The following is a 19155-nucleotide window of genomic DNA, read 5'->3' as shown; positions in this document are numbered from 1 at the left end:
ACACCGATTCTGTTTCTCCACCCCATGACCTAACCCAGGACCCCAATGGTCACACTAATCCCTTCCCTTCGTCCTACTCCCACATCAACACGTAAATCCTGCCCATTTTCCCTCTTGGGCAGGACACACTCGACATCTACACCGCAGGATCACTCTGGGAGAAGCGTCCCAGATCCCTTTTACAACCTCTCTCCATCCTGATGACCCTACAGAAAGCCGCCCCCTAGGGAGGAAAACCCAAAGCTATGCCAATCAGATACAGCATCCGAGCACTCTGAACGTAGCACAGTAATACTATAACAACAACAAAACAATAATAACGGAAAAGGCTGTAGGACATTTATCTCCATAGCATCACCTAGGAGAGATTGCCAGTCCCTTTCTGCCCCTAAGATCCCCTGGGCTGCCCATCTCCTGTCCTGGAGCTTCAGGCTATTTTTCAGCAACACTTCTAAGACACGCTCTTCTTTGCTTTGATTAACAGCCAGAGTCCATTTCTGTTGCTTGCCTCCTAAGAACCCTAACCGGCATCTCCCCAAATGCTTGCCAAATCCATCTCTTCCTTCCTCCCAGCGTGCACTCCTCACACCGGCTTGCTCTTTGGCCTCAAAGGCCCTGCTGCTGTCCCTGAGTCTAGTCTTCTCACTGCCAAGTCCATTCTCCCCGCAAGCGGACGCCAGCCACACCCGACCAGGTCACCCCTACCCTGAAGGGGGCACCGCTGGTCCTGACCAAAGGCCCTTGTCTCTCATTCCAGCTTCTTCTCTACCTACACTGTTTTTTTTTTTTAATTTTTGACAGGCAGAGTGGACAGTGAGAGAGAGAGACAGAGAGAAAGGTCTTCCTTTGCCGTTGGTTCACCCTCCAATGGCCGCCACAGCCGGCACACCGTGCTGATCCGATGGCAGGAGCCAGGTGCTTCTCCTGGTCTCCCATGGGGTGCAGGGCTCAAGCACTTGGGCCATCCTCCACTGCACTCCCTGGCCACAGCAGAGAGCTGGCCTGGAAGAGGGGCAACCAAGACAGAATCCGGCGCCCCAACCGGGACTAGAACCTGGTGTGCCAGCGCCGCAAGGCGGAGGATTAGCCTAGTGAGCTGCGGCGCCAGCCTGCCTACACTGTCAAGTTCCCAGAACCATCAGCCGCCACGCCACAGTGTATTTTGTGCCCTCCCAGCCTGTGCTCTGCAGGGGAGTGTCCCTTCAAGGAAGACCACTTCACAAACACCGCCTCCATCCTAGCCTTGCAAACCTCCGTCTCTGTTCACCCACGTGTGTCCCTAACCTGGGCCTGCTCCCCCATCGATCTGTGAATAATGCCATCTTCATCCTTCTATCCATGTCCCCTAACAGGCACTGCATACATGTTTGCAAGGTACAAAGGGATTAAAACATAACTGACTTTGAAAACCCCAGGTTAGACGCAACAATTGTATTGTCATTTTCATCCTTGCTAACCACATTCAGAACTGCCCTCAAATTGGGCATTTTGAGAGAGCCACCAGTGCTCTGTCCATCTTTCTTTTTAACATTTATTTATGTATTTGAGAGTCAGAATTACAGAGAAAGAGAACAAGCAAGAGAGAGAGAGAGAGATCTTCCATCCACTAGTTTACTCCCCAGATGGCTGCAACAGCCAGGATCAGGCCAGGCCAAAGCCAGGAGCCAGGAGCTTCATCTGGGTCTCCAACATGGGTGGGCCACCTTCTACTGGTTTTCCCAGGCCACTAGCAGGGAGCTGGTTCAGATGTGGAGCAGCCAGGACAAGAACAAGCACCCATATGGGATGCTGGCTGCTAGTGGAGGCCTTACCTGCTATACCACAACACCAGCCCCCAATCTTCTTTATAGTATATTTTATTTATTATTGTTTATTTGAAAGGCAGAGAGAGAGAGAGAGAGAGAGAGAGAGAGAGAGAGAATCATGTGCTGTTTCAGTCCCCAAATGTCCATAATAGCCAGGACTAGGCCAGGCCAAACCAGAAGATGGGCTCTCAATCTGGGTCTCCCAAGTGGGTGGCAAGGACCCACTACCCCAGCCATCACCTGCTGCCTCCCGACATGCACACTAACAGGAAGCTAGCGTGGACGGCAGAGCAGGGGCTCCAGCCCAGACACCACACTAGGGGATGCAGGCACCCCAAGCAGCCTCTGAGCTGCTGTGCCAAACACCCAACCCACGCCTCCAATCTTGAAGGACGGCTTCATTACTTAAGAGTCACACTGTTTCAACACGAATCAGAGGCTACTGCCCACTGCACTGCCCAACGGTTCCATATCACAAGTGCCCACTGCAGACACTGACTCCGTCAGTTTAAGTCTCCAATGAAGGGCAAGGATTCACCCATCCCATGCACAGAAAGGTAATGTGCAGGAAAAATAAATAAATTATAATAGCCAAACCTATAACCAATCTGAGCTCAACGCTACACCTGGCTCCAGCGGTGCAGGCACATGCGGTATGGACTTCCACCCCCTCCCCAGCCCCACTGCACAAGTCACAGCTCCTGCTGGGTCTGGGTCTTGAACGGAGAATGTGACACACACCAAAATTCACTCAATCAGCAGACAGGGCACCCATCGTGTGTCTGATTCTAAACAAGTCCCTGCAGGTCAAAGGCAACCATAAAACATTTTTCACGGGGCTGACACTGTGGCGCAGCTGGTTAAAGCCCAGCCTGCAGTGCCGGCATCCCATATGGGCACTGGTTCGAGTCCCAGCTTCTCTACTTCCGATCCAGCTCCCTGCTATGGCCTGGGAAAGCAGTGGAGGATGGCCCAAGTACTTGGACCCCTGCACCCGCATGGAAGACCCAGGAGAAGCTCCTGGCTCCTGGCTTTGGATCGGCTCAGCTCTGGCCATTGCAGTCATCTGGGAAGTGAACCAGCGATAGAAGATCTCTGTCTCCGGTTCTACCTCTCTCTGTTAACTCTGTCTTTCAAGTAAATAAAATACGTCTTTAAAAAAAATCACTTTCACACCATAAACAATCAGTGTGGAAAGAGCTCTGCATGCAGAATCAGAAACCCAGACCCTTAGAATCAAGCCATGGCCAGCACCGCGGCTCACAAGGCTAATCCTCCGCCTGCGGCGCTGGCACCCCGGGTTCTAATCCCGGTTGGAGCACCAGTTCTGTCCCGGTTGCTCCTCTTCCAGGCCAGCTCTCTGCTGTGGCCTGGGAAGGCAGTGGAGGATGGCCCAAGTACTTGGGCCCAGCACCCGCATGGGAGACCAGGAGGAAGCACCTGGCTCCTGGCTTCAGATCAGTGCAGCGTGCCAGCCGTAGCAGCCATTTGGGGGGTGAACCAATGGAGGGAAGACCTTTCTCTCTCTCCCTCTCTCTCTCTCACTGTCTAACTCTGCCTGTCAAAGAAAAAAAAAAAAAAAGAATCAAGCCATGACCCGGCCACGTGCTATACATCTCCAAGAAAGCTATTTAATTTCCCTTAGTATCAATTCCCCTACAAGAAAGATGAGGATTACATGAGCTCAAATGTGTGAAAGTGTCTGGCACAAAAGTGGAGCCTCAGAAATGTGAATAAAGAGGGTCTCCAATGGCCTTAAACGTCCCAAAGTTCTAGGAGAGCCGGAATTTCTTTCAAAACAACAACTAGCGCCCCCTTCTGACATGCAGCAGGCACTGCACGGGCTGTGAGTGCCAAGAGTGGGCTGATAAATACACCCCTGCACAAACAGGTGCAGCCACAAGTTCAAGGGCCGGCTCAGACACCCCAAGGGCACAGCTGCTACGGAAAAGAAATTTCTTAGTTGGAAGTCAGCCCTGCCTAGTATTTAAACACTGATCAGGTGCCTCCACTGTGGAGATACATGTTAAACTGAACACAGGAGAGCAGCTGTCACAACACCCCACCCTGCCCTAATGCCCACCTCCACCCCTCACAGAGAACACGGAGGCTGGGGTCTCCACCAAGCTTGCCCACCACCTTCTCAACAGAACCAGCTCAACAGAATTATTTTCTTCCTCAAGAGCCCTTGTCCTGCACCCTGGCTGAAGGTCTGGTTGCTGGCAATCGCGACTCTCAGAGTTCAAGAAAAGGTGAGATCTTGGTGAATAATTCTAAGAGGATTTTGCTCTCCTCCAATAAAACATCCCGGGGATTGAATTTCCACAGAGTTTTATTTTCCTCACTCCACTTGAATAACCCCCGGTAACCAACTTCAGCGTCGTGGACCAAGTTCTAAGCAAACACAACCATCCTCCCTGGCTTTCAGTGAGTGTCGTGGAAAAAAAAAAAAAAAAAACAGGTCTGCAGGGAACTCAAAAGCCAGGAGCCTCCAGGTCGGGGAGACAGCACAGCTCCCCTGCAACCAGGGGGCATCCGTGGGGGGCAACCCTGACAGCCTGAGGAATCAGCAAAGTTACACAGCTCCTGGATCCCAGGAAGGAACCCCCCAGCTGGGTGTGGCCACCGAGCTGCAAGCCCAGGACGGGTCAACTGGGCACACAGGTAACAGCAACCAAAAGCCAGGGCTCCACCTTCTTCTTCTCACCCGCACAATTACGCAGCCAAAGCCACCAGTGGCCAAGGGAGAGGACTGGACTCTGCTTTCCGTGACCAGGCAGATCCTGCTGCAGCCCCAAGACAATTGCCTACCAACTGGCTTCCCGGCCCCTCCCCAAGCTCTGATGCTTGGGTGGAAACCCAGCTGCTTTTTGGTCAGCGGTGGAAAAAGCAGCACTCCAAAGTACGAGCGCACACCTGCCGTGTGTGTGTCTGGACAAACACAGAGCAGGCGCCTGCCGATTCATGACACAGGTCATCTCAACCCGGCTGCAGCAGCTGCCCTGGGCCACTCGGAAAGGCACTTACTATGGACATTGAGCAGAACAGACGGCCACACGCGGCCGGCCGGCATTGGGGCTGCTGTTCTCCCGGCCAGCCAAGCAGATTTTCTCCCCCCCGCCCCGCCCCGAAAAACCAGGTTCAAGGTCTGGGGATAGCGCCCCAGTCTTGGCACCCAAGGAACTGCAGGCAGAGCCTCACCTGGGCGCTGGGGGCTTGGGCACATATGCAAGATAGAAAAAGCGCTTTCCTCTCACCCTCCTCTGTCCAGGGGTGGGGTGGGGGGATTAAAAAAAAAAAGGAGTAGTGGGAAATAGAGAGGCTGGGGGGAGGCTGCGCGCGCTCCGGGTCCACACTCGGCACCCACGCCCGTCGGGGTGAGGCGTCCTCCGCTCGCCCTGGCCCCCAGGCCAACCCGGAACTACCTGCTGCTGCTGCTGCTGCTGCTGCTGCCTAGGCGCCCGCAGGCCAAGTCTGGGGAAGTTCACTCCCCGTCGCGCTGGTTCGGGGAGGCTGGCGCCCCGGCACCCCCACACCGCCGGGGAGAGCCGTACGGAGCCCACCCGGGCGCGGGCGCCCGACCCATCCGCGGCTGCTCGGAGCCCAGGGACCACGTCCCAGGAGGGGCTGCCCGAAGCCTCCCCAGCGCCCCCGCCCGACCCCGCGGCGGCTGGCGGCGAGGAGCGAACGTCCAAAAGGGCGAGGAGCCCGCGCTGAGGGCAGGAGGTGGAGGGAACCCTGCCTCCCGCCTCCCGCGGTAGCCATGACTCCGGCTTCCCGGAGACCTGGATGCCGCCGCGCGCCCTCACCTGCGCTGCGGTGCGGCTCCGGGTCCCCCTGCCCACCACCCCCCAAAGGCGCGCAAGCCCGGTGGCCACCGGCGCCTCCAGCCCGCACAGTTCCGGGACACCCGAGTGAGCCGCGCGGCCCTGCCCCTGCCTCACGCCCCCGGGCGGGCGGCCAGGAGGCAGCGCCAGGGAGGGCAAGGTGGCGCGATGGGCCCCCCCCAGCCCGCCCGGTGGGTGCCGTGTGCCGGTGCCAACAGGTCATGGGAAGGCGCTGTGGCCGCTCGCCCGCCCACTCTGGGACGGGGGCCCGCCACAGCCCCGGGTTGGGGCACCGTGGAGGGGGGCGAGGACGGAGGCAAAAGCGAGGCGAGGGAGCGAGCAGGCAGGCGGGCGCGGCGGCGGCGGCGGCGGCACTCACCTCTCGCTGGGCCGGGGCCCCGCAGCCCGGCTGCCGAGGCGCCTCCGCGCGGCGCCGGGGGCTTCCTCCGAGGCCCGCAGGGAGGGGGCGGCGCGGAACGCAGGCTCCGAGCGGGCAGCGCTCAGCCTCTCGCTCACACCCCCAGCCGGCAGCCGCGTCTCCGCGCCGGCATCTTCGCTGCCGCCGGCTCCCACGGCGCCCCCGGGCCGCTCCCCACGCGCGCGCCGGGGCCGGCGCGAGCCCCCTCGTCGGCTCGGAGCGCGAGCTGAGCGCGTTCCTCCCTGTCCTTGTCCTCTGCTCCCGTCTGGGGACGCGTGCCCCGCACCCCCTGCACCGCGCGCACCTCTACCCCTCCCGCTCCCGCTGGCCGCGCGGGCTCAGCCCATGTGCGCGGCTGCTTCGCTGCGCCCCGGAGCCCAGTGGCCGAGGCCCCGCTGGAGTTGCGCGCCCTAGAAACTCCATGCAGCTCCGGCCTCCTCCCCGGCTCCTCCCCGGCGCGCCCCCCGGGGCCTCGCGGCCGCCCGCACCAAAATCCCCGCTCCGCCTCGGCGCGCCGCAAGGAGCTGGGCTGCAGAGCTCACGCGGCCGCCGGCTGCTCGGAGGGTCGGGGACCCCCCACCCCCACCCCTCCGCCTCGCCAATGGCTCCCTCGGTTTCCAGGCAGCGCAACCTGAGGAACGCCTCGGCGCGCGCGCACACACACACACACACACGCGCCGCACACACGGGCGCACACGCGCGGGGGGCGAGCTGGAGCTTGGCAGTCGGTGCGCCCCGCTTCCCTCCCCAGAGGAGCTGCCCACGTTAACTCCGCCAAACTGCTGTTTCTCCGTATTGGACAACTCGCCCAAGCGCCCCCCTCCCAGCCCCCTGCTTTAACTACTTCGTCCCCAAGACGCACACGCCAGGGCCACGATGACACCTGCGTCCGCGCCCAGGACGAGGGCGGGGCTCCGAGGTGGAGGGGCCGGCGGCGGAAACTAGGGCGACCCCAGGGGGCGAAGGAGTCTGCGAACCCAGCCCCGGCAGGCACCTCTGAGGCGGGACGGTGCCTGCCTGCCCTGAGCCCACTCCCCTGGAGCCCCGCGGGACACGTGGCTTGGCCTCCACCTCTCCTTCCAAGGTCACAGAGTGGATTCCAGGAAGGTGGATTAGGACGGTGGGACACAGGTGTGAGCTTTCTAAAATCTTGCACCCTCAGACCCCTCCTCTCCCTCCCATACCCCACGCCTCAAGGGCAGTGGGATCCTCCCACTGTCATTCTCAGTTCTTAAGAGTCTGCCTCCCAAAACACAGTGCAATCAAGGTGTGTGTGGTCACAAAAAGAGAGAACATCAAGATGGGTCTCCGACTGTCCCTTCCTGCTCCTCCCAAAGACGTGCCAAGGGAGAAGGAACAACCCGCCTTATTGGAGCAAGCTAGCCTTGCCTTACAACCTGCGCTTTTCCAGGGTCCCTAGTTTTTTGCCCCTTAGGAGGCAGAAAGCTCACCAGCTCAGATGCCTCCAAAGCCCAGAATGAAAGGAAAGATACATGTGGAGATTCTCACACCGATCAGGGGAACAAAGCAGCCAGCACTGCCTCTAAGCATCTCGTCCAAACAGCTCAGCCATCGCCTCTCCACTGGCTGCTTCGGCTGCCAAGCGAGTCCAGGCATTGGCATTGCCAGCCAGCGTTACAAGTTAATCAGGGTGCCCTCTCTGACTGCACCTCCTGGCTTGTTGCCTGGGCGTGGTTTCTGGAGTGCCTGTGGCACCTTCTGCGGGCACCAAACCTTTGGCATTTAATATTCACTGTCTTGTATTTTTACCGTTTTTTCTCGTCTTGGCCCCACTTCCCCAATTCTTATAATCTGAGCTTTGTACACCTTGTCCGGTGATGTGCACAGTGGATATTTCTAGGAGTTTCCATCGAGTGTGGCAGGCAGATGAGAGCAGTTGACAACCTCAGTATCTTCCCCCTCAGACCCCTTAGTTTAAATGAAAGCTGCAGCTTCTGTCGCCTCAGTAGCAATTTATTTGTCATTTTCTGGATGGCAAACAGGTAACCAAAGCCCCCTTGGCAAATCTTGATGCACAGATGAAGTTGTGGATGAAATACAGAGATCACCCGCATAACCAGAGTGAGACGCATCTATCCCAAGTCCTCACTCAGCCCTCTCTTACTGGCCTTGGGCATTTGGGCTTGTGAGTTCTTATCTCTGAATCTGACCATCTTCGTGTTGTAAAGTGGGAATAATTATAGTAGCTATAAGTAGCAAAGTAGCTATAAGTAGCAAGATGAAATGTGATCATGCACAATAGCAAACTTTGTACAAAATGCTGCTTGTGGTCGTTATTAATTAGTAGTCGGTACATGTCAATGACACTGACTTGGAATGTCAAGGATCTTTTGTCCCAGGAAACTAAACTCAGTGGACCTCAAGAACCAACTCTGGGAAGCGTGCTAAGTTCGGTTCACCAGCCCTGACACCTTTGCTCCAACTGTGTACTTGTGTACACCTGTCCCCAACATCAGAGTGGGAATGCTTGCAAGACCCTCCTCCCAAGGAGAAACCAAAATCCACAGATGCTCCATTCCCTTACGTAGTATTTGTCTACAAGACAAGCACAGCTGCTGTATACTTTGAATCACCTCCGGCTTATTTATACTACCTGACACAATAGAAACGCTATGTAAATAGTTGTTAGACTAACCGTCCTGCTTAGACAGTAATGACAAGGAAAATGCAAGTGGACATCTTCAGTTAAAGGCAATTGTTTTGCTTGTAGACAGTTTCAGTGCGTGGCTACTTGAATCCGTGGTTATAGAAGGCACGGATGTGGAGGAGCGACTGGGTGTATATATTCTAAATGTGTCAGCTCTTCGCTATCATTCTCTATTAACTTTTTAAAATGCCCTCATATTCCTCGGTGATTTTAATTTGCATCCCTTAATGAATAACAAACATTGCTGAGTATTTTTTTCATAAGCTGGTGGCCATTCTGACATCATGTCAAGTGTTACTTTCATCCTTCGCCAGAGTTTGAAAAACTGAGACACTTATTTTCATGTCATTGAGACCCACCCCCCAACCCAGTACATCCTGGGAAGTGTGGTTTTCCAAGTATTCTGTCCAAGTGCGGAATACTGAATGCACTGGATTCTTTAAAAAAAAAAAAAAGATTTATTTATTTATTTGACAGATAGAGTTACAGACAGTGAGAGAGAGAGAGATACAGAGAGAAAGGTCTTCCATCTGCTGGTTCACCCCCCAAATGGCCGCAACGGCCGAAGCTACACCGATCCGAAGCCAGGAGCCAGGTGCCTCTGGTCTCCCACGTGGGTGCAGGGGCCCAAGCACTTGGGCCATCCTCCACTGCTTTCCTGGGCCACAGCAGAGAGCTGGACTGGAAGAGCAGCAACCGAGACTAGAACCGGCGCCCATATGGGATGCTGGCGCCACAGGTGGAGGATTAACCTAGTGCGCCACAGCACCGGCCCGCACTGGATTCTTTACAACACATATTGTGTCTGTAAAACGAGAGGTGTTGAAGTGGGTTGATCTGCAGCCGCAGCAAACCAGAACAAAATTTGGTATCTGGAAGCAGAAACTGAAAACATGGGCAAAAGCTGGACAGGCCTTGAAAGGCTGGTGGTGGAAGTTGCAAGAGCTTCTAGAAGACTCTTGGAGAGAACTTACAAAGAAAACTCTCTGGAAGGTGGAGACTCCTAGCAGAAGAGCGAGCAAGACCCCAGCTTGTAACAATGTAGCAATTGCGGAGGCTACCCAATGAACTGATGAATCTAACTGGGGCCATTTCCAAGTAGAAAATAGAAAACCCTAACTGAATTTTTCTAAATGCCTGCGATAAAAGATAAGCAGAGACAGATTAATTAAAGAAGAAACTTTTTTTTTGGTAGAATTGAGGAAAAATGGAAAGGAACCAGGAATTGCTGTGTTAGAAAAGATAAGTGTTTGACATTTTGATAGCTCCAGGCAAAAACTTCCAAAACCAGGACAATGAAATCTGGTTTCTGGATGAAGATGAAGTCAAGGTTAAGACTATAAGATTCTTTATTTTCTTTTAAGAATTATTTATTTATTTAAAAGGCAGCATTGCAGAGAGAGAGAGAGAGAGAGAGAGAGAGAGAGAGAGGTCTTCCATTTGCTGGTTCACTCCCCAACTGTCTGTAAAGGCCGAGGCTGGGCCAGGCCAAAGCAAGGAGCCAAAAGCTTCATCCGGGTCTGCCATGTGGGAATAGGGGTCCCGAGTACTTGGGCCATCCTCCACTGCATTTCTTGGCACATTAGCAGGGAGCCAGATCAGAAATGGAGCAGCTGGAACCCTCATGGGATGCTGCCTTCGTAGGAGGAAGCTTAACCCACTGTACCACAGCGCCAGCCCCAAGATCCTTTACTAAGACATCAGACACATGCAGCTGTATTCTTAAAAGGGTTATTAGTATCTTAAAATCATTGTGCTTCAGCACACTCACAGTGCAAAGCAAAGAGAAAGGCCGGGTCTCAGAGATTTCTAAGTGTGGTCTTTATCCAATAAATACGTTACCATTTGAGTGATGGGAAGCCCTCAGTGTTCTTCAAGAAAGGGCCTTAATCTGGGCCTCAAAGGGTCAGAAACAGGAGCCAGCACTGTGGCATAGTAGGCTAAGCCACCCCCTATGGCACCAGCCTCCCATATGGACGCTGGTTCGAGACCCGGCTGCTCCACTTCTGATCAAGCTCTCTGCTGTGGCCTGGGAAAGCAGTAAAAGATGGCCCAAGTGCTTGGGCCCCTGCACCCGTGTGGAAGATGTGGAAGAAACTCCTGTCTCCTGGCTTCAGCTTGACCCAGGTCCAGCCATTGCAGCCATTTGGGGAGTGAACCAGCAGACAGAAGACCTACCTCTCTGTCTCTCCCTCTCTCTGTCTGTAACTCTACCTTTCAAAGAAATAAAATAAAATCTTAAAGGGGGGGGGGGTGGCGGAGCAGAAACACTGCAAAATGAAAGGAGATCTTTGGATCCCTGACCCTGCAAGGGAAAAATTCTTGAAGACAGCGAGCATGAAGGCTAAAGACAGACAGAAAGCCTTTGGATAATGAAATCCGGCCACAAATGACCTCAGGAGCTGATTAGCGAAGAGTGTCTACCTCTACCTTAACTGTTTGCCAGGGGAAAATTCAAGTCTCTCGGAAGCGACAGAGTCACAGCAACTTTTTTGGATAAAACATTGGGCATTTAACCAAAAATTACCAGGCGTGCCAGGAGAAGGGACGAAATAGAGGGACAATTCAGGGAAAAACAGACAACAAAAACATCAGTGACCCAGACATTGGGATTATTTAAAATAGACACTAAAGCAATTGTGGTTAAGTGCTCAAGAAAATAAATAAGATAAAGAAATTCACAGGAAAGAAGTAGAATTTATTTTTTCCAGTAAATTCCTTTTGTTTACATAGAGATGTATATACATACTTTCTTTGTACACAGAAAATTCTTAAGTGTATATACGTATATGGGTCCCCTATATCTTTAAATTAATAATATTTTACTCTTGTTTCTAGGTGAAAATAAAATCATGTCTCAAAGTATTACTCACCAACCACCAAAATTACAAAAGCACCTGATGAACTCAGAGCAGAGAATTCAATTTTAAAACAGAATAAACCAGTGACAGTGGAACTAAGTAAAAACATTTTATTTCTGCCGCTAAATTTAAAAGAAAAAAAACTGAACAAAATAAGAAAATAGACACAACAGCAGAGGAGAGTCATGAAAGTATCAAATAGGTCAGTAGAAAATGTATGAAGAGAAGAAATGTTGGAAAATAGAGAAAGAAGCTTCCGAGGTCCATGGAGCATAGTGACTATTCAAACAGACAGTCGAGGTCTGAAGTAGAAAGAAGAATGGGAATGGGTGGAATGTTAGCTGGGAATGCTTCAAAACTGATTAAGAAATTTGGGGCCAGCGCAGTGGCACAGCGGGGTAACGCCCTGGCCTGAAGCACCAGCATCCCATATGGGTGCCATTTTGAGACCCGGCTACACCACTTCCAATCCAGCTTTCTGCTATTGCCAAATAGAAATTAAACACACACAGTCAGCCCTCCGTATTTATGGTGACATATGAGACACTATCAAAGCAATACCACATGTGTTCAATTTTAATACCTAAAGTGATCTGGATTCAGTTCCTGGCTCCCAGCTCCAGCCCGACCCACCTCTGGCCATTGCAGGTATTTTGGGGGAGTGAAACAGCAGATAAGAACAGTCATATTCTCTCTCTCTCTCTCTCTCTCTCTCTCTCTCTCTCTCTCTCTCTGTTGTAGGCATTTGGAGAGTGAACCATGGAGTAAAAGATCTCTCAATCCCTCTCTCTCTCCCCTCTTTCTCTCTTGGCCTTTCAAATGAAGTGAAAATAATAAAAAATAATAAATAAACCTTTCTGAAAAAGATAGTTGACCAAGACCAAAATACCACCAATGCGTGTATGGGATTTATAAAGTATTGTAAGTGAAACATAGATGACAACAGAGCAAAAAAGGACAGAGAAGTAGAAATCAACTTTAAAAAGCTTCTTGCTTTATTCATACAGTGGCTTGATATTATTTGACATCACACTGTGATATGTTGAGGGCACATATTGCAAACACTAGAGTGCAAAGATATAGCAAATAGTGGAGATGAAATGAAATACTTAAAAAATAATTAACACAAAAGAAGACACAAAAAGGAAAAAAATGAACGAAGAACAAATGGGACAAAAGAAAATAAACAGCAAAATGATAGATTGAAACCTAAATCTATTATGATTTACTTTTAAGTAATATTCTAACACAAGTAAAAAGCAAAGACCATAAGGATGGATGAAAATACAGTAAGCCAGCCTGGTGCTATGGTGTAGCAGGTAAAGCTGCTGCCTGCAGTGCCTGCATCCCATATGGGCACCGGTTCAAGTCCTGGCTGCTCCACTTCCAATCCAACTCTCTGCTGTGGCCTGGGAAAGCAGTGGAAGATGGCCCAAGTCCTTGGGCCCCTGCACCCACATGGGAGACCCGGAAGAAGCTCCTGGCTCCTGGCTTCGGATCAGCGCAGCTCCAGCTGTTGCAGCCAACTGGGGAGTGAATTAGCAGATGGAAGACCTCTCTCTCTCTCTCTCTCTCTCTCTCTCTCTCTCTCCCCCCCCTTCTCCCCGTCTCTCTCCCTCTCTCTGCCTCTCTCTCTCTCCTTCTCCTTCTCTATCTGTGTAACTCTGACTTTCAAACAAATAAATAAATCTTTAAAAAAAGAAAATACAGTAAGCCACAACTCTATCTACAAGAAACACTCTTTAAATATACAAATGTAGACAGGTTAAAAGTACCAGGATGGAAAAATATGTAGCATGAAAATATTAATCATAAGTCTATAAAAGCTATCTTAATGTAAGTCAAAAAATATTGTCAGAAATAAAGAATATTAATTATTAATGATGAAACATCAGTTTAATTAGAAACACAGCTCTGAACACCTGAAGCTCAACACATAAAGGAAACAGCAAATCCAACAACATAGTTGAAAACTTAAATTCACTTCCTTCAGTCATGGACAAAACATAAAAAGACACAGATTTGCACTACACAGCAATCAAACTGAACTTATAGAACAGCCTTCACCCAGCCTTCAAGTTCACTTGGAATGCCCATGAAAGATAGGCTATATCTGTGCCATAAAACAATTTTCAATAAATTTTAAGGCAATGAAATCATAAAGAAAACACTCTCTGACCACAATGGAATTAAATTAGGAATCAATAATAAAAAGATATGGAAAGTTCTGCGATGTTTTATAAGAATCACTTTCATCCAATTCATGTGCCAAAGAATAAATCAGAATGAAAGTTTAGAAGTATTTTAACACAGGGGCCAGCGTTGTGGAGTGACTGGTAAAGCCGCCGCCTGCAGCAACTGCATGCCATATGGGTGCCACTTCAAGTCCCGGTTGCTCCACTTCCACTCTGGCTCCCTACTAAGGCGCCTAGGAAAGCACAGAATATGGCCCAGGTCCTTGGGCCCCTCCACCCACATGGAAAACGTGGAAGAATTTCCTATCTCCCGATTTCAGCCTAGCCCAGCCCCAGCTGGGGCAGCCATCTGGGGAGTAAACCAGTGGATGGAAGATCTCTTTCTCTCTCTTCCTGCACCTCTGCCTTTCAAATAAATTTTAAAAATTAACCAATCAGATACAATCACAATGTATTGAAATTTCTGAAATCAGTTTAAATAGTACTTAGAGATGAGACGTTTAAAACCGATGTTAGCTCCTCACTTCTCCTCTGCCGGCTGAGGCCCGGGGTGGGGACCAGAGCAAGAAGCAGGGACCATGTTCCAGGCAAGCTGAGGGCTCTGGGCTATCACAACCCTGCTGACTTCAACTGCAAAGATGAAACAGAATTTAGAAACTGTATCATTTGGCTTGAAGTATCTTGAAGTATCTTAAAGATGTTAACTGTCCTTTCAAGATTCAAGATCAACAGGACGCAACTGACTGGCTTCTTGGTTTAGCTGTTAGATTTGAATACGGAGATAATGCTGAAAAATACAAGGACCTTAGTACCTGATAATACAAAAAATGCTGACAATGCAACTAAAAATGCAGAGCCATTGATCAGTTTGGATGTAAATAATCCTGATTTCAAGGCTGGAGTAATGGCTTTGGCTAACCTGCTTCAGATTCAGCATCATGACGATTACCTGGTCATGCTTAAGGCAATCGCATTTTGGTTCAAGAGTGCCTGATACAGGATGCAGTTGCAAAAGCAAATCAAACAAAAGAGGGCTTCCCTGTTGCTGCAGACAAACATAGTCTTGGCTTTGACACAGGAGACGCACTTCTTCACGAAGCTGCACAGATTCTGCGATTGCTACATATAGAAGAGCTGACAGAGCTCAGACAAAAATTAACAAAGCCATTGTAGCTGTGCAGGCGATTACTGCCCACCCAAAGACAGACCACAGACTGGGGAAAGTGGGAAGATGAACTCTTGGGTTCAGCTTCTCCCCTCTTACTAGTTGGGTACCACCGACACTTCTGGCATGTGTTTATCATGGGAGGCATCCCAGGAAATTGACTCCGTCCTAGAGATTTACCACCACTCTGTTTTCTTTAATAAAGTTTGGGAGCCGGCGCCACGGCTCACTAGGCTAATCCTCCGCCTTGCGGCACCGGCACATCAGGTTCTAGTCCCGGTCGGGGTGCCGGATTCTGTCCCGGTTACCCCTCTTCCAGGCCAGCTCTCTGCTGTGGCCCAGGAAGGCAGTGGAGGATGGCCCAAGTGCTTGGACCCTGCACCCCATGGGAGACCAGGAGAAGCACCTGGCTCCTGCCTTCGGATCAGCGCGGTGCGCTGGCCGCGGCGACCATTGGAGGGTGAACCAATGGCAAAGGAAGACCTTTCTCTCTGTCTCTCTCTCTCTCACTGTCCACTCTGCCTGTCAAAAAAATAAATAAATAAACAAAAAATAAAGTTTGGGAAAGTGGGAAAATAAATAAAATAAAGCCAAGGTTATACAATTCTGACTTAAGAAGAAAGAAAAAGAAGAACTGGTTAAATTGAGAGAAAATACAAAGAAGGAAGTAAAGACATAAGCAGAAGTAATTGAAATAGACAATGACCAAACAATAGTGAAATAGAATGAACATGTAAGTAAAATAAAAATCTCCAGATAACCTGATATAAAAATACAGCAAAAACACAACTTGCCCAAATCAGGCATGTTAGAAGGGGCATCTCCAAATATCCTAAAGAGTTTAAAAAGGATAACAAGGGAATATTATATATAACTATATGTCTAACAATTTAGATAAAATAGGAAAGTTCCTTGAAAAATACAAATTAGCAAAATGGATCAAATAAGATAAAGAAAACCTAAACAGCCCTATATCTTTTAAAGTAATTTAATTTATAGTCAATAACCTCCCATCCCCTAAAGCATAGGCAAATCCCCATGTATCAGACAGTTTCTATGCTGATTTCTGACAAACGTTTAGTGAAGAACTGATGTCAGTTTTATAAACCTCACATGAAATACAGTGTGGTGGATGGGAGTTTAGCCTAGGGGTTAAAATGCCCACATTCCATATCAGAGAGCCTGGGTTAGAAGCCTGGCTTTGATCTTGACTTCAGCTTCCTGCCAATGAGGACCCTGGGGGACAGTGGTGAAGTAATTGGGTTACAACCACCCATGTGGGAGACCTGGGTTGAATTCCCAGCTCCTGCTTAGACTCCAGCCAGAGGCCATTTCGGGCATTTGAGTAGTGAACCAGAGGAGAGGGACTCTCTCAGTCTCTCCCCTCAACCCCCCATCAAATAAGATAAAGGTAACATTGAAAAAACAAAGAAAGAGAGAGAGAGAGAAAGAAAGAGAAGGAAAGAAAGAAAAGGAAGGAAAAGAAAGGAAAGGAAAGGAAGGAAGGAAGGAAGGAAGGAAGGAAGGAAGGAAGGAAGGAAGGAAGAAAGAAAGAAAGAAAGAAAGAAAGAAAGAAAGAAAGAAAGAAAGAAAGAAAGAAAGAAAGAAAGAAAATGCACACAAATGCAAAAAGCCTTAAAATATTAGCAAACTGGAGACACGGTATAAAAAAGAATAGTACATCTTGACAAAATAGAATTTTTCAGTCATACAAATTGATCCCAATTTTAAATTCTATAACATAGTCGATGTACTTTGCCCATTCATAGAAGAAAACAGTCATGATCATCTTAATGCATGCATAAAAAGCCATTGACAAAATTTAACATCTATTCATGACGGAAACTGTCAGACAACTAAGGATTTTTGATGGAAATCCCACACCTAGATGAGGTGCTTCTGTCATATTAAATGGTCAAAAATAGAATGACTTCCTGCATGATTTCTTTAAAGCTTCTATTTAACATTTGTCAGTGGCTTCAGCCAGGGAAGAAAATCAAATGAAAAAGTGAATATAGAGTGATAATCACAGAGTAAAACGGTTTCTACTGAAAGTTAGCACGATTGTGTAATGTAGAAAATCTTAAAGAAATTACCCAAAAAGGATATTTGAACTAATAAATGACTTTCTCAAAACATCAATGCTTACAACAAACAATTGGAAAAATGAAAACTTTCAAAATGATAAGACACAATAGTAACAAAAACATGAAATTTTAGGGATATCTTCAACAACAAGAAAGTTGCATATTCAAAACTACAAAACACTGGTAAGAAAAATTAAAGAAGACCAAAAATAAATAGAGAGATACAATATGTTAATGGATTGGTGTTCTGATATTTTGAAGATGCTACTTCCCCCAAAATCGATTTACAGGTTCAACATTTATCCCAATCAAAAGTCCAGCAAGTATTTTTGCAAAACTTGACCAGCTAGCTTTAAAATTCATATTTGAATACAAAGGGCATAGAATAGCAAAAACAGTTTTTTCAAACAAGAAAGTTGGAAAAGTCTCCCTGATTTCAAGACTCACTATGAAACCAATCAAGAGAGTGTGGTTTTGGCAAAAGGATAGGTAAACAGACAAAAGGAACAAAACAGATCAGGAATAGACATACACTTATATGATCAACTGTTTTTTCACAAAGGTGCCAAGTTAATTCAGCAGGGGAAAGGGTATTCTTTTCATCAAATTGTGCTAGAATAAGTAGATATGCTTGTGGAAAATAAGTGGACTTTGGTACTTATCCCACACCACAAAAGTTAACTCAAAATGGATTATAGATCTAAATGTAAAAGCTGAAACCTCATAACTAAAAAAAAAAAAAAAGGAAAAAGTTTTCGCAAACATAGATAAGGAAACATTTCTTCAACAAAATACAAGAACAAATTATAAAGGAAAAATCTGCTAATTTTTACTTCATCAAAAGACACCTCTGAAAGAAGAAAAAATGTTCATGAAACAGTTTATACATTGAAGGCAGATCATTGTAAAAATTAAAAGAAGAATAAGAAAGGAAGGAGAAGGGAGAGTTGGAGCCTGGTGGGGAGGGAAGGTAGGGTAGGAAGTATTATATATCTGTATATATGAGATATATGAAATTTGTTCACCTTATAAAATAAATAAATAAAAAGAAAAACTGTTTATATACATGGCGAAGAACTTGCATCAGAAATCTATCAACAGGCCTGGCAACTCAATGATACAAAATTAAACATCTCAATTTCTTGTCTCATTTTTTAATGTGTGAATAATTAAATACTTCTCAAGATGTTTGAATGGCTAGTAGCACATGAAAAGATGCTCAATATTCATTTGTTGGTCTTCAGAGAGTACAAAGTAAAGCCAAAAGGGAATACTACTGCACAATTAGTAGAATGGATAAAATTTAAATGTCTGACGGTGCCAAGTGTTGGCAAAAATGCAAAGCAAATGGAATTCTCATACGATTCTGTTGAGACTGTAAATAGTTCAATCATTTTGAAAAATCATTTGGCAGTTTCTTACAAAGTTAAAGTGACAGCTACCCTGTGATTCAGCAATCTCAGGAATTAAAGTCCACAAAATGACTTTTACATTAATGTCCACGCAAGTTTTATTCATACTAGGCAAAAACAGGAAGCAAACCAAGTCTCCATCAATAGGTGACTGGATAAACAAATTATGGAATATTATTCATCAATTAAAAAGAACAAAATAGACATCCACAATAGCATGGTGGAATCTCTAAAACACTATTTTGGTGAAAGAAAAACAAAAAGACATAAAAATGTAGATGCACCATTATTTCCTTGCTCTAAAATTCTAGAACAGAGTAAATCAGTACACCTGAGGTCAAGAGTAAGTGGATGATTAACCACAAAGAGGCAGCGGGGAATGGTCTAGGATGATGTAAATGTGTGTATCTTCATTATGGTGATGATGGCAAAGGGGGTTACATTGGCCAAAATTCATCAAACAGTACCTTTAAAGTAGATGCATCTTATAGTGCATGAATTATCCTCCATAAAGTTGACTCTAAAGGAAAAGAGTGAAGCTTTAAAAGATGATGGTTGAAATTTTTTGAAAAGGTGAAGCGGATATATTTTTAAACATATGCATAGAGAATTTGTCACAGCACCCATCCTAAAAGAAATGCCATTGTGAGTAATTCAGGAAGAAGCAGACGGCTCCAGATGGAGAGATGGAAACAGAAGAGTGACGAGCACTAGAAT

The 19155-nt window shown here is 48.0% G+C and overlaps 1 protein-coding gene across 2 annotated transcripts in view; it reads right to left on the bottom strand.

Moving 5' to 3' along the window:
* Window positions 1–19155, bottom strand: part of CALN1 (calneuron 1) — a 633785-nt gene that overhangs the window by 483328 nt on the left and 131302 nt on the right. Inside the window, exon 1 of one of the 2 annotated variants that reach the window (XM_070064500.2) lies at window positions 5615–5693. The exons of the other annotated variant lie outside the window; for it this stretch is intronic. The gene's annotated coding sequence lies outside the window, so the exon portion shown is untranslated. Of the gene's footprint in view, window positions 1–5614; window positions 5694–19155 lie in introns of those variants that run through there. 2 annotated transcript variants of the gene reach the window in all.

The sequence above is a fragment of the Oryctolagus cuniculus genome, chromosome 19 (assembly GCF_051225735.1).
Source record: "Oryctolagus cuniculus isolate XC-2025 breed Fujian yellow rabbit chromosome 19, ASM5122573v1, whole genome shotgun sequence".
Taxonomy (NCBI): Eukaryota; Metazoa; Chordata; class Mammalia; order Lagomorpha; family Leporidae; genus Oryctolagus; species Oryctolagus cuniculus.
The sequence above is the reverse complement of the archived record's forward strand: the minus strand, read 5'-3'. Positions and strand labels throughout refer to the sequence as shown.